This window comes from Symphodus melops, assembly GCF_947650265.1.
Source record: "Symphodus melops genome assembly, chromosome: 11".
Lineage (NCBI taxonomy): Eukaryota > Metazoa > Chordata > Actinopteri > Labriformes > Labridae > Symphodus > Symphodus melops.
In genome coordinates this window covers 5,248,589-5,264,187 of record NC_136701.1, presented here as the reverse complement: position 1 = coordinate 5,264,187, position 15,599 = coordinate 5,248,589, and the positions used below count along the sequence as shown (strand labels likewise).

The following is a 15,599-nucleotide window of genomic DNA, read 5'->3' as shown; positions in this document are numbered from 1 at the left end:
AGTCTGTACTTGAATGCTAATCAAAATGTCTTTTACTTGGAGAATGCCAATTAAGTTGACTTAGCCTGTCTAGTTTCCAGTATGCACGTCAATTTGTCCTCAGGAGAAAAAGTCAGTTCTATGAAATATCTCTATTTGGCCCGTGAGGCGAAAAGGAAAAAACTCAAATTGTTTTATTCGATCCATAAACAAGTTGCTAATCTTGATATAATGACTGTAATGCACATCATGTTTGCTGCATGATAGACATGTTCGGAGGAGGGCTTTCACATTGTGATCAGCACATGAGCTTAGGCTTGCAGCCAAGTCCCATTTAAGAGCCATATTTACTGCATTCTGCTACCCATTGACTATACTGTAGCTCCATGCTTTATGTTTAAATTGCTCCATAAGGATTAGTTAATCACCGTGCTGCCCATACAGAGCATTTTGCACACAATAAAAGAGCAGAAATATCATGACAACCCCACTCTTTAATTCCAAGTATGGCTCAGCTGTGCTATCCTTGAGGCAGCATTAGCCAGGGAACGGAATCAATGAGAAGCACTTTTCTCTGCCATATTCCTTCATTAGGAGGATCTGTTGCGTTAAAGGACTGACTGCTGGGATCCAGGACCCAAAGGAGAGGCGGGGGAATTAGGAATGATTTGTCTGGTCATGGGAGGCCGGTACTATGTGCTGACAGATGGTCGGAGACATCTCATTTCTGAAACGAGGCAGATCTCGAGTGCCACGGACAAAGAGGGACGCACACAAGCTACTTAAATGCTCACTAACAGCTCATGTGGAGGTACCTAAACGTGAAAGCTTTGGCAGTGGTGGAAGTGTTATCTGCCTCATTGCCAACGCACTGCAACAAGTAGTAACATGAAGAAGAAAAAAAACTGCAACACTCTCCGGTGAACTGTTTTCTTCTTTTGTGTTTGAGTTTCCAATCTGATGAGCCGATGATTTCAAGTTACTGGCTGAGTCTCAGACGGACTCTTTAAACGTAAGTATCATGGCCCCTCATGGCATCAAGCAAAGAGAGTGAACAACCTTTGCAGGAGAACGCCCAATCACCTGTCGAGGGCATGGCCTACTTTTTCAGCATCTGATTCTAGAAACAGAAACAATCGTGGTGGTCAGTGTGAAAATAACAGCCATTACTAAACCAAACAAGCACACAGGAGTTTCTTGACAGCCCACATAATCACCATGATGTATTAACTGAAACCATGTATGCACGGGAGGTCAGAGATGAATCTCAGTTAATCATTAATCAACAGAAATAAACACATTTATCTTCAAAGAGGACATTGTAAATATTACAATGGAAGGGAGTAAAAATGAAAGAAACTAAGTTAAAATGTTTGACTGGACACAAATATTCAACGCTCTCACACCAGATCTTCATTTGAGGCTGGACCTGTTACGATCCTACTTACATTAAAAATAAATAAATGCAACATTACCCCTTTTCTATTTAAATAACAGGCTACTTAAACATGAAAGAAGATGAAACTGACGCCTCTTTAAAACCTACAAAAGCCAATAAAGCCATCAAAGAGACAGCTGATAATTTCTATGACTTTGTCTGTTACCTCTGATAGGTGTCAGAAAGGGGGATTTACAGCATGCTGGAAAAAAAACCTTTTTTTCAAATCTCTCTATGCCAAACATTGATCGCCACTTCAAACACAAGCCATTCAAAAATAAAGAATGACATTTATTTGTAAGACAACACCACTTACACATGTGCAGGGAAAGATGTGTGTCATGTGTCCCAGTTTGTCCACATGGGTCGCCCTCACATTAGGCTGATTTTAGGAAGACTTCAGCCCCCCTAAAATAGGCCAAATGAGGTCACTGCATGTCTCTCCTAATTGAACTGAATTTATGGGGCCTAACATTTATTTTAAACGTTTTTTTTTGTTTGTTTTGTTCTTAATTTTTTAGGGTATTTTTTAGGATCCCTAAAACGTGCATTGAAACACTTTAAAAACCAACAAACAATACTGTTTGGTGTTTCTAAGTGGTGATCTATCGGTTTAAGTGTAGGCTACAGAAACACTTAACTGCGGATCCCCATGGTTCTGTGTCTCTGTGTTTGTTTGGCTTTCTGACCCTCCAGCTGGTTCCAACCTGTCTTTCGCCTTTTCCCCTTTGGACACTTTGCTTTTCTGACTTATCCCTGCTCACAGACCACATCTCCTGTCAGCTGCTGCATGGTACAGTTTCCCCGAATAAGGCACATGTTGCTTTAATCTGTGATTTCAAATAGATTTTCTCTCCAGCTCTCCACAAAACTTACAATTCATATTTAAGTTTGAAAATAAAAAATACTTGTATCAGCCATGTGATCAGAAGAAAAAACAATTATCCCCTGACTTTTAAACTCACTTTGAGCAGGCTAAACAGACTGTATGGTCAGATAATTCATGAAGCCCAAATCAAAACTCTCATCTACATGTGTGATTGAAACTTTAGAAAGCCCTTTGGAGCTCTCTAAAGTCCATTAGAGGGTTCTAAGTGCAGATGTATAAATAAGGATAATAAAATGGGCCAAAAGGAGGCAGGAGAAAAGTGGACGTATCAGAGCGTAAATTGCCCGGCAGAATGTGGTTTGAATTCGGAGAGTTGCTGATGAGTATTAATGATATCAGAAAAGTGCAACTAAACATTCACAGAGAGCGGACAGCACAGACGGCTGTAATGGATGTGGCTGGCTCTCAGGGATGGAGGATCTGGTTGGACTGCAGCACAGCACATAGGTTCCTGGATATTAAAAATTAATGACTATCTTAGTGATTTACGACAACACAAAGATGCTGAAACCGAACCGGTGAAAGATGGATGTCTAAGGAATGCTTAAAAAAAAGACTGATGCAGCCCTGGTGGACTAGAGAACAGACAAGACACCCAATCCCCATTCTCAGGTAAACCCAGCTGATATACATCTTTTTAGAGAGATACATGACTGCTGCAGTGATATGGAGATTCACAGGTTATGTAAATACATGTTTTATTGTTACACTGGATGTAACTGAAGGACTCTTCAAAAACATTACAACCCTCTCCAGTCAGTCTTATTTCAAACTGAAGCACTGCACTACGCCACAATGGTAAAAAAGGTTATAGAAAAGGTCCTTCACTTTCACTCCACCTTGTTAAACACACTTTTGGGTGGTTATTAGGAGGTCTCTTTTTTTCAACCCACATGAATTTGACATTTTCCTGTAGTGAGTGCACTGAGAGAAAAAAAAAAATGTGCAAAAAAATAAAAGATTGTTTTTTGGTCCTGAAAAAGGGATTATACAAATGTTTTTTTTTGTTGTTTTTTTTTAACTATTAGCAGTTGTCAAAAGAAAAAAAAAACTGGTCAAACCAACTCAAATAGTTTCAGCACTACAAGAAACAAACCCTGATTGTGGCTACTGAAACATTTGGGTTTTTATGTTGTCTATTTGCTTGGAAGCCAAGGACTCCCCCTGCTGGCTGACAGAAGTATAGGTCATCATCCCCCCCCCCCCCCATGTTCACGGAGGGAGGTCAAGTTAAAATATGTTTTGTTTTGAAACATGATTTCTGTCATCATAGTAAGTTCTTATCACTTCCCATGCTGGTTACTTTTCAAATGTATATTATTCAAAGTAGTTACGTTTTAAAAATGGAAATTTGACAAACAAAAAAATACGATCGAAAACTCTGTTGACAAATGGGACTCTTTGAAGCAATCCACAGAGGTCCAGTGGAGGAAAGCTTAGAGACGCTAAAAATACATTTAATGTGGTGGGGACTTCAGTCAGGGGCTGTTACCCGCTCGACACTATCTAAATGTTTTAAGAGGTCTGGAGCGCACAAAGACAATGCAGGTGTGTTTCTTTTTCTTGGAGTTGTCCTGCTCTCTCCAGGCAGGAAGCACAACTTTAAATTGTAAAACTCATTTATATTTTATCAAGGCTAACTTCATCAAAATAAACTTGAAAAAGTGCTCCCTCTCCTGATGGCTCATTACCTCTTAGTTGAAAACGTTTAATGCCGTCGATAAGAATGGGCAGCTCCGCAAATATCTTCTCTCAACATTTGGACACAAAATAAAAGTAGAGCCACTCGTTGAGCATATTTACGCCTGATAACCATTTCATCTGCTTCGTGATCTTTTTTTATTTCATTTACTTTATTAACCTGATCTGTGAATTTCATCAACATGCTTCTCACATACATGTGCATGAATCTGTGTATTGGTGAGAGATGTCAGAGTGGGGCTGCGACACACTGATACACAGGGAGTGTACCAGAGCTTATTTAGGCGTTGTGCCTTGCTCAAGGGCACCTCGGCAGTGCACCCGGCACCTCTCAAGCTCCCAGATCAACTTCCATATTATGGTCGGCATCAGGACTTGACCTGACCCAAATCCTTAAGGACTGATCTACTGCCCCCCAAAGACCCTTAGCACTCGACAAAGCAGAGAGTAGGAGCAAATGATTCATCTATTAGCTGCTGCAATCCAATCTTAGTGAATCAGGTCCTCAGTGGCTATCCACTTGTTGTACACAGTCTCAGGGTTTCAAGCTCTCTGAGGATTTAAATAGGAGTAGAATAAGCTGCATGATGAATATACTTTGACTTCATACAGGGCATTCAATCTGCACATCCTGGATATATTTCAACGTTCAACTGAGTCTGACAAGGACTGAATGGATATAATACCCACAGGCTCACCGTGTCGTTGCCTATACCATTACCTATACGTGTTTCTTCCCTGCACAGCTGCAGCATTTAGAATAGTGTGCTGTCCAAAATAAAAATGTGTTGATAGATATTTGACACGGTCAGAGGAAGTGTTGAATTAAAATGTTTAGATTTCTTGTGCATGTCACAATGACAACATTTTTTTCTGAAATCATTGCTTGTAAGATGTTATAGATCATGCTCACAATTATTTTTTTCATAACTACAAGTGTGGGTTGGAAATAAATATATTCTATATTTTTCCTCCGACAAAGCTTTTCCCAAACTCTTTTTCCAAAACTGCCTTTTTCTTTTTGGCAGATTGTTTTCCTGAAGCTGCTGAAGGAGGGCAAAGTATATGCTAAGGGGACTTGCAGGGGCCATGTGCAATGTTCACTGCTTGGCCAGTAGTAGCAACACTAAGCACAGACTGTGATGTCCTGATGTCAAGGAAGAGGATGAGCCGAAATATCTACATAATGTGCAGCTGGGCAGTGCTGCTCACTCAGGCTGTCTGGCTGCTCTGACCTGTTTAAATGGTCAGGCAAGTGTTGCATGTGACCCAGGTCGAAGAAGAAAGTTCCTCCAATTATTCTGAGTAAGATGTGAAAAAATCACTGGAGTTAGAATTGCAAAAACTTATATCAAAATGATGTAGCCTTTTAGGTTTGAGTAAGACTCTGACTGATATGGGATATTTGGAACCGATACCGAAATTATTTCTCTATTTAATTTATTGAGATAAGTACACTTGAAGAAATGCTAATCAAGCACCCAACAGTGTTCAAGTCAAATTAACGAAACTGAATCAGTAAATAGACAATTCCTCATGGACGTGTTTTAACCTGTTTGTCACTATGTTTCAATGTGTTGAAGAACATCTTGTTTGGATGGCTACATGTATATTACATCTGAAATTAGTTAAAAATTATGCTTCTTTATGAGCAATTACATTTGCAGGGGGTTCAGCAAAAAAAGACATAAAAGACTGGTCGTTCTTTTCCAAACAACAATAAAAAAACAAAAAAGCAAACCCTTATATTGGAGAAGCTTCAAACAAAAAGGGAAACAGATCCTCACAAACTGTTCTGCTGTTGAAGCATCAAATGTGTTCTTTCAAACTGATCAAACCTATTCTTCAATCCCATTTGCAAGGTATTGAATTGCTGCCATAAAATACATGCTGAATGTCGCTGACCCTCAGGACACTGTGGGGAGGGAGCACATCCCTGACCATGTTCAATCTCCACAAAATGTGAAGCTGACAAAAATAAAGAGGTGCTGACCCTGAATTTGCTGTATCAGCTTGTCCTCCAACATGCTCGTTCACTCAACTCAGAGCAGGAAAAACACATATCGAGAGTATTAATGTTTCGGCTGCAACCCGCATGCACCTTTACTTATCCAACTGCAAGAAAAATGGCTACAGGATAAACCTAAAATTAAAAAAAAAAAAAAGAATAGAGCTTCATTTCTGAAGAAACCGTTTCCCTCTTCCAAACAGCTATGAGATCAGCTTGTTCTCAGCTCTCCACATTCTGGCTTACAAGGCTAACACTGGACCAAGGGTCAGCTGCACATCACCTCAGTCGGCTCAGGTGCTAAATTGTCCACCTGGGAGCCAAATCACACACGGCCTGTTAGTGATTTGGCAGGGGAACCAGTCACATTGAGGGAAAACCTCAGATGACATTTCAAAGCTGTCCTTAAAGGCATTAGCAGCAGAACAGAAGTGACACATGCAGCCTTGTTGTGTTACAGCCCAGCTGTCATTGGGACTACATTGACACTAAGTCCATGTCACACATTTTCATTTTTGAAGGATGTCCTTACAGTACCTGTGAAGCGTTTATAGCTGGTTATAAACCAGACTGAAATCAATATCTATGCATTAATGTTATCTAGACAAGCAAACAAGACCATCAGCCACAATATTAACCCATCGACGCCTGTTGTCGCAAATTTGCATCAAACCGCTTCTGCTCCAAATGCAGCCAATATAGCATCCGTATTCCTCCACTGCCGGTTGATGTTCATGTTTCAATACATACCTAGGAACCTTTTGCAAGCATTAGTTTGTCATAGCACCAGTAGGAGACAGAATAACATCCATTTGATGTGCTATTTATGTGCTATTTTTTATGTAATATCTATTTATGTGCTATTTTTTATGTAATATCTATTTATGTGCTATTTTCATATAAACGTTCTCAACTTAATCTAGCATCTACTTGAAAGCAGAAACAACTTTAAACATTTTTTTTTAATACTTGGAAACAAATTCAGGCGTCAAGGGGTTAAGTATTTCTACATTTTCTATTTAGTGCTTGGAAACACAGCTAGAATGTAGGTGTTGGATGATGCAATAAAAGACATGCTGTCAGAAGACCTTTGGTCTTACATTTACCAATAAAGATTCACAGTGAGTGATTTGACTATGCCTGTTAAAATAGAACAGGACGAGCAAGCAATGGCTTGCTTTTCAAAGTAACGGTTTGCTCTTTGATGGATAGCAGGACGTTGCTCTGTGTAATTGGCCAAACAGAATCAGGTAGACTATTTAACGCAGCAATGTAGTGTATGTCCAATGCAGGTTTGAATGGCTTTCAAATGGCAGTAAATTAGGGTTAAACAGTGTGTTTTAAAAGAAAAACGTAGTACTAATGTGGTCAGGGTCAGTGGTAGATGAGCGAAGCTAAACAAAAGGGGAACACAAATTCATCCAGTTTCCATATTAGACCTCTGCCTGTTTGTGGTCAGAGCCACACAGACAGTGAACTGGATTTCTGTCACCCAAAGCTGAATAAGAAGATTTCAGTTGCGGTTCTTTCGGCTTTTTGTCCTCTAAGCTAGCAAAGAAGTAATGCAATCCCATTCTCCATTCACTGACAATTCATGTCATACTCTATTACTGCAGACAGGGTGTTTTTTTGTTGTTGTTGTTTCTGGCAAGACTGTATCCGCTCCCTGGTTACAGTCACAGGTCAAACCTAAATGACATTGTCAAATGGCCCCAGAGACTCTTCACACCTCCACAGCTCCAAAAAAACTAACCAACAGTGATCACAGGAATGAAACCAGCAAGGGCTGTTGTCCTTGTTTTTGCACGTGTTACTCATGAAGCTGCATGCTGAGGGGAAACTGGAGGGCAGATAAGCTGAAACACTCCTGTGTTTTTCCCTTACAGTGAAACTCATCACTTCAGGTGTCACAGAGGTGTTTGTCTGCGGTCCTTCACAGGTCAGCCAGAGAGTTAGCTGTGACAAGGCCTGCAGTGTGAAAAGTCGGACACTCTTCGCGGGTAGAAAAGGGTTCAGAAACCTATACAAATGAAAGAAAATGCGTCTCTAAAGGAATCAAATCACTGACTTGAAAGTCATATCTGAATATGTTTCACATTTGATAGTTAGGCTTGCTTTTATGCTGATGAGAACAACTTTTAAAAATCCTGTGACCGTTATTATAATACATCAGCAACTGTAACTCCTGCCCTTTACCTAACTGACTGACCAATCACATAACCGTAGTGATACAGACTGTAGAGATGCAATAAAAGATAGATCGTCTCAATCCATCACCACTGGTTGTGCATGTCTTAAAAAGAAACAACTTTCTAGCAATTTATATTTTTCTTTGGTTTTGAGTTACGCTGTTTTGACTGAATAGAATAACGCTCACGTAAGTGTGGGGGCTCAGTGACTGCAGAAACATCCATGTTTTCTGCAGGGGTCAACAAGGTTATGTCTTGCCCTCTGCTCCGACCACATAGCCAATAGCAGAAAAAGATTTATATTGATCGACACTTAGAGGCACCACAGTTTAGGATCCACAGCTGCTTTTCACAATAACAGTAGTGCAGGTTTGACACTCTGTCCACCTAACATAACAAAACAAGCACCACTTCATCGCTTAAAAGTCACTGTTTCTTTTTCACTGAATCAATTTGATCCACTATGTCACAAATACTTGTCACCCAATCCACCCGTTGGGAGGTAATTAGTAACTGATATTTATTTACAACTGCCAAATTGACACAGATTCAGGCTTGGTTCCTGCCAATTAAGGTCAATTATTCACAAAGGACAGTGCATGGTCGAGTCCCAGAGCGAACCTGTAAATTCCACTCTAAAAAAAGGCAGACTTCTTGCTTCCCTTGCAATCTACATTTCTAAAATACGAAATGAAATATTACCACTCAGGCAGATGTGTGAGATGGAATAATCACCATTATTTAACACAGCTTAAGTTCCTCTTTCCAGCAGGTTCTTCTGCATGTGAGAATGATGCAGCTTCGGATTGCCCTTGACTGTCTTAATAACACAACCCTGTAGAAATAAACTAACACCCTAGGTATGAAATGTGCCAGCCACAGGAAATCACTCAGACACAGCGATGTTTCATTTAAAAACATATTGCCAGGTCGTGAAAACATTTAACCCTAGAAAAAGCTGTGTAAATTGGCTCACGGGAAAAACATTTGGACTCAAGATCTGAGATTGAAACGCTGACTGTGCCAGGCTGGAATGAAAGCCGTGTATCACTGTTTCAACTTTAAAACGTTAATGCTTTTGGCTTAATGGATTTTATCTTCAGAGTAATACATGGCAATGTAAATGACGGATTCCTTGATAGCATTAAGGACTTTATCAAATAAATCAAAGAAACAGTCTGACTGAATTACATAGTTCCAACTATTAATCAATAAATCAATCAACTTGTCTTGGAAAGTAAAATCCATGCACTCCTGCTTTTTGTCTTTTTCAGCAATGCAGGAGCAACAGCACAATTACTGACGGTGAGATTAGCTGCCTTTTACTCGTACAAAGGTGTGCATCTGTTTTTTAAAGTTAGGATACCTTCTATGTTAATCCTTCAAGGCTTTGACCCAAAGTCAAAGAATCAAAGAAGCCTGCTAAGGCTTTTTATCTGTAAAAAAAAACAACAACAACATATCCAGTGGGTTTAAAGGTCCAATATATAAGGTCTATACTAAATTAAATCATAATATGACCTTAATATTCCATCAGACATTAAGGAAACATGCTCTGTTGAAATACTGGCTTCTCTGACAACAATGCAGCATCCTTTATGTTCTCCTTTGAATGGAATGGTTTTATGTTGTGACCAGAAATGGTCGGCAGTTTTAAATGCACCCCTTCACAGTCATTTTGCCCATTGGTTTGCCTGACAAAGGGCAAACCAACAAGTTCTGTAGTGATGAATGCAGGTAAGTAAGTAAGTCTTTCTTTATATAGCACTTTTAAAACAGTTAGTTACAAGGTGCTTCACAAATGCAAAAAGTAAAACATACACAAAGAAAGAAAAATAAATAGAAACATGCAAGAAGAAAAAAAGTAGGCATAAGAAAGGGTAATTGATTACATGAAGGCATGTCTGTGCAGGTAGATTTTTAGATACTTCCTGAAAATGTCCAGAGATTCAACAGATCTGTGGGTTTGTGGGAGTTGATTCCAGAGAGTGGGGGCTACAGCAGTGAAGGCACGATCACCTTTTGTTTTGAAATTAGAGCGGGGGATGGAATGATGGCCAAGATTAGATGATCTGAGTGGAAGGAGGATGGGATATGGAGTGAGGAAGTCAGAAATGTAGCTGGGGGCGAGGTCGTGCAGTGCTTTGTATGTAAGTAACAGGATTTTGTAATGGATTCTGAATTTGACTGGAAGCCAGTGGAGGGAGGCAAGAACAGGGGAGATGTGAGAACGATAGTTGGTTCGTGCTAATAATCTGGCAGCTGCATTTTGGACTAGTTGTAGGGGGTTTACAGCTGATTGGCTGAGGCATGTGTAGAGGGAGTTACAGTAGTCTAAACGGGACAAAATGAAAGTGTGATTAATATTTCAAGAGCTGACTGGGAGAGCAATGTGAACTGGTTATGAATATAAGTGATTCTACCCGACCTAAAAAAAAGTGTTAACTAGAATAACAGCAAAACGGAGCGAGCGGGTTTCTACAGCATCACAAACCTCCTCTGGTGCTTGATTCACCTTATATTTTTTCCAAAGCACAGCACAGAGGTTTCATTTAGACCACAGGGGACTGTTTGAAAAGGAGAAAAAGGGGGATAATATGTCCTCTTTAAAGTCTGGTGTCGTGATATTGGGATAGTATTGGTATGTGACGTGGCATGTGACGTTGACATTATGTTAAAAGAGCTGATTTATTGTGTCCTCCTCCTCTGTACTTTAAAAATGCATATCTGAAGTCAAATTTCTCGAAGTCAGCTTAACACACCTGATTTTTTTCTGGCTTTATTGAGAGAGGAGAGAGAGTGAACAGAGACAGAGATTGGGAGGGAGAGGGCCTCGGGTCGGAGTCGAGCCCGGGCCGCCTGACTTTAGCCTCCATGCATGGTGACGCGAGCAGTGCCACTGCGCTACAGGCACCCCCCCCTGATTTATTTTTTGTAAACCTCAATTGCAAGTTCATTTGACTGGTTGAAGGTTGAAGATCATGTGTAGTTCATGTGTAGATTGCGTTGAAGAAAACAAGATGAAGGTATCAACATGGAGAGTGCTGCAGCGTTAACCATATGGACAGATGAGGAGACACGGGACGTCTCTCTCACAAATGCAATCTCCTGTGTCTCATCAGGTCTTTCGCCTGAGCTTCTCAAATGCCACTACCTGTACATGCATTGATAAGCCTGCCTCTCCCCTTCTCTCCTCTTACTCTCAATTCTAAAGACCCTTCCCCCAAAAACCCATTTCTCTCTAAATTTCCTCTCAATACAGAAGCTGCAGGGGGTGCACATCGAGACGTGCCCGCACCCTAAGTCTCAACACCCTGGTTCCTGGCAGCTTCAGCTACTTTGTTCCCCGCTCATCCCTTGATCCTGACTCATCCCTTGCAGTCCTGAGGCCATTCATACCTCCCTACCTGGCGATCCTGCTCTCATCCCATTCCGCACTACCTTGACCCTTTAACACATTCCAAATGAACTACTTTTTAATCTGTACTATGGTGTGTTCTTGTTTGTAAACTGCAAGAAAAAAAAGACCGGATAGATATTTTAGACCAAATTAGGATTCCTTTTTTAACGTAATAAAAACAATGTAGTATTCAAAGCTTGTTATTTGTTCAAAAAAATGTGGAATTTGCTGGTAAAAAAAAAATGCTGAAATAAAAACACATCACACACATCAGTTTCAGCCTGTACCATCACCTTCTCTCCTAATGCAGCCCCCCTTTCCCGGACCCTTTGACTGCCTTTTCAATCCTTTGTATTACTGCCTCTTGGTTGCTTAAGAACTCATAGGCTCCTCACCAGAAGAAGGCAGAGTGTCCTCCCAGCCTCAGGGTGCTCCTGTCGTGCACCAGGTATCTATGAAATACACAGACAATGCTATCGTTTGGCAGCTCCACCATCCTTATTCCCACCTGCAGAATCTGGACGAGAATGATGTCCTTTGATTTCTCCCATGCTTTCAAACCTATCCAGTCCCTCCTGTTCTAAGGCGGGGGGGCTGAAAGCGATGCGGGTGGATAGCATGCTGTCCTGGATTACGGACAGACACTCTCTGACAGGCAGAGGCTCCTTTTCCTGCAGGGCAGTATGGATGCAGCCTGGATCAACAAAGGAGCGCCCCAGGTTACTGTATTGTTCACTCTCTACACCTCTGCTTTAAAGATTCCACTCCGGGTCACAGCAGCTCAGTGGATGGCTCATCTATTGTGGGGTGTGGAGGTCAGGGCAAGAATGGAGAAGTCAAGTGTGCCAAAAGAGTGCTGTGTGCCGCTACAGCGGTGAACATTTGCAGATTAGTGTAACCAAGCATTAAGAAGCGGATTTCAGCCTGTCACCAAAGCTGGCAAAAGGACTTGAATTCCCCTGTTACTGAAAGCTCCTGTGAGGAAATTTCTGTTTGTATGGACCTTGGCACTAGTCAGGATTTCTTATCTGTGATTCAAACCTGGACATGCTTAAAGACTTTTTGGATGGTTATGAAATAGACTTGAATTGAAACACGTCTCGAGAGACCTACCAAAGCAAACGAGAATCAGCAAGAAAATTGATTGTCTATGTTGTTATTATTAAAGTCTAAACCCCTGCAGCGGGGGTAGGTGTCACATGAAATCAGCCTTTAATCACATTTTCCATTGAATATTTTTACAAAAAGGAATGCTGACAAGAAAGAAGGATGAGATGTCAGCAGATAAGATGTCCAGCTTTGTCAAGAGACAGCAGTAAAATGAACCAAAACAAAAAATCCTCACAGGAGCTTTAAAGGTCACATATAAAACTACTTTACAACCAGTTTACAAGAGTCTCAGAACTCCCCAAAAACGTGTCTGTTAAGTTTATTTCCATACATCCACTCTGATCCTGTATTTCAGTTTGCCTATAAACCCCTCTACACAGGCTCTTTCTTTGTCAATAGCTTTACATGCAAATGAGCTGTGTTTGACCACGCCCCTCCCTGGAGGGGATGTGGCTTGGACTTTCTTGTACCATTGCCAACTATTTACGGAAAGGAAGAAGACTTCTAATAGCAGAGCAAAACACCTGGCTGTGGGAGTGTCACCTGGAGGATGGGTTACTGCCCTTTGTGATGTCACAAGGAGAAAATCTCCAAACTACACACTATCTGAAAAATGAAGCAGGCAAAAGACAGAGAGCGGATGACCTTTTCTCATCACTGGGGAGATTGTAGACAGAGGAGGGACACATATAGTGTTAAAAAAAACCAGCACATTTTATTTAGCATATATGTGACCTTTAAAACCAAGTTTTTTACACAACATACCTCACCCTGCGCCCCATGAGCTGTCAAACATGTCACTCATTATGAATTCTCTCTTTAAATGGAAAATGTAAATCACCTTGTGTAAAACAGACCTTAAAAATAGGTACATAGAAATAGTCAGTGTTCTTCTTGATGGTCTAGTTTGATTTTTTTAAACATTTAGAAGCATTAGTAATTCATTTACGTCTGTTACATACCCTGTTAAAATCTCCTCCCAGTCGGATTGAGAAGAAATACAGTAAAAAAGAGAGCCGAGTAAAACCAGAAGTACAGATTCATTTCCTTCACTTCAGGTGTAAGTGAAGAAGTGGAGGCTCTGAAATATGCTGTACTCACAGTATAACATTAAAAAGGAATGTTTGGAAGGGTATTTCTACCCGATGTGTGTACAAAGCTTTGAACCACAAATCACATTATAGGACTTATATCATTCTTACATACAGCTGCTGAACATGATTCACATTAATTTGGCTTTGATGTGCAAACCACTTATACTGGTTATGTAAGTCTTCTTCAGTCTTGTTTGGTTCTTTTCATCCTTTTACAACTTCTCTCTGTCAGTCGCACACATCACAACATCTTTTTTTCAAGCATTATCTATTGCACCTTTTGCACACTGCTCCGTTCTGCCTGCAACAGATTAAACATTGATAGCAAACATTTAATAAATTCTAACTCTGACTGGGTTTGTTACTCGATTTTGTTTACTCTGGTTTGTTACTAGATTTACGTGTGTAGGTAGTATTTGCTGATGAAAATCCCCTCCCACTGTCTCTACAACTGTCACTGATTTCACTCACTGTAAATTGTCAATATGAAAAAAGTTTACGCAGCGTGACTCTGGTGTTCTTGTTTGCTTTTGCAGGTCATAAAAGTTTATTTAATAAGCAACAAAAATCTCCTCACAGGAGCTTGAAAGTGGAAAGTACAAAATTTAATGTGACGCATGTAGCGAGCCGCCGCTGCTTTCTCTCTTCATCTTTGCAAGTTGAGGAGGGTGAAATGTATTCTTTCAGGGGATTCAGCAGACTTCTTAAAAAGTTCTGGTAATCAGCAGAGGCCAGCGCACATTTGTAATGGCGGAGAATGAAGGCAGGATTAACGCACAGAGAAAGACTCTCTGTTCTCTGAGGCTGCACAGAGCCGAGCGGCGAGGACGAGGACTGAACTGAACTCTGTCTTAGACAACACCCCCTCCGTGCCGAGCTGCTGCAGCTACAAGCACGTTCACCTTCCACCTCGTCTTCCCAGAGTGCATCAGCAGGCTGTTTAAACAGCGATCTGTACAGTAATTCTTATCCAAATACTCCATATCTCCGGCAGCGAGGAGCTGAACTGTACTGCCCTGCACTGACAGCGAGAGGTACTGAACGCACACGCTGTTATATGCACGCCAATGTGAATACATTACCAAGCAGTTTGCTTTGAGAGCACCCAGTGCCTCAGATTGTAATTGCAAAATGAGGAACGCAATCAGAACTGTTGTTAAGATCTTTAGCACCTCAAGGATGTGTGTAACTGATGAGCATATGTTGAAAGTCACACTTTCACGTGATTATTGCATCTTACACTCGTTCTTTCTTGCATCGTTTCGACTCCCTTTTTTCTACCTGTCTTTAATGCTTGTTTTGTATATGTCCATACTGATTTATTTGCTCATTTAAAAGAATGCTTTTATTATTCTTATTACCTTAACTGCTTTACACTGTAGTGCATAATGTGTTCACTGTTTCAGCCTCATTTCACCACCAATTACTTTAACACACAGAGGGCACTTTCAAAGCTTGATCCATAGGCAAATGGACTTGGTTAAAGATCTTGAAGACTTTTTTTTTTTTTTTTACCTCTCCTCCAAAATGTGGAGGTAAGACATCTTCAAAATCTTCTATCAAGTCCAGTTGCCTTCAGATCAAGCTTTAAATTAGCAATGACCTGGATGAGCGAGAACCCACACAGACTTAAAGACAGGACCAACCAGGGAGGGAACTATTGCCATTCCAATATGCATACTGTGTCCTTCAAAATAGCAGGCCAAGTTGTTCTTACCAGCTGATAGTTAGGGATATTCCTGTCGAGCCATGGCTGATGTGATTTAAAAAAAATAATAATAATCAATCTAT

At 40.6% G+C, this 15,599-nt stretch overlaps 1 protein-coding gene across 2 annotated transcripts in view; it reads right to left on the bottom strand.

Moving 5' to 3' along the window:
* The window catches only part of opcml (opioid binding protein/cell adhesion molecule-like), a 361,495-nt gene that overhangs the window by 182,735 nt on the left and 163,161 nt on the right, over nt 1-15,599 (bottom strand). The window lies entirely within an intron of this gene.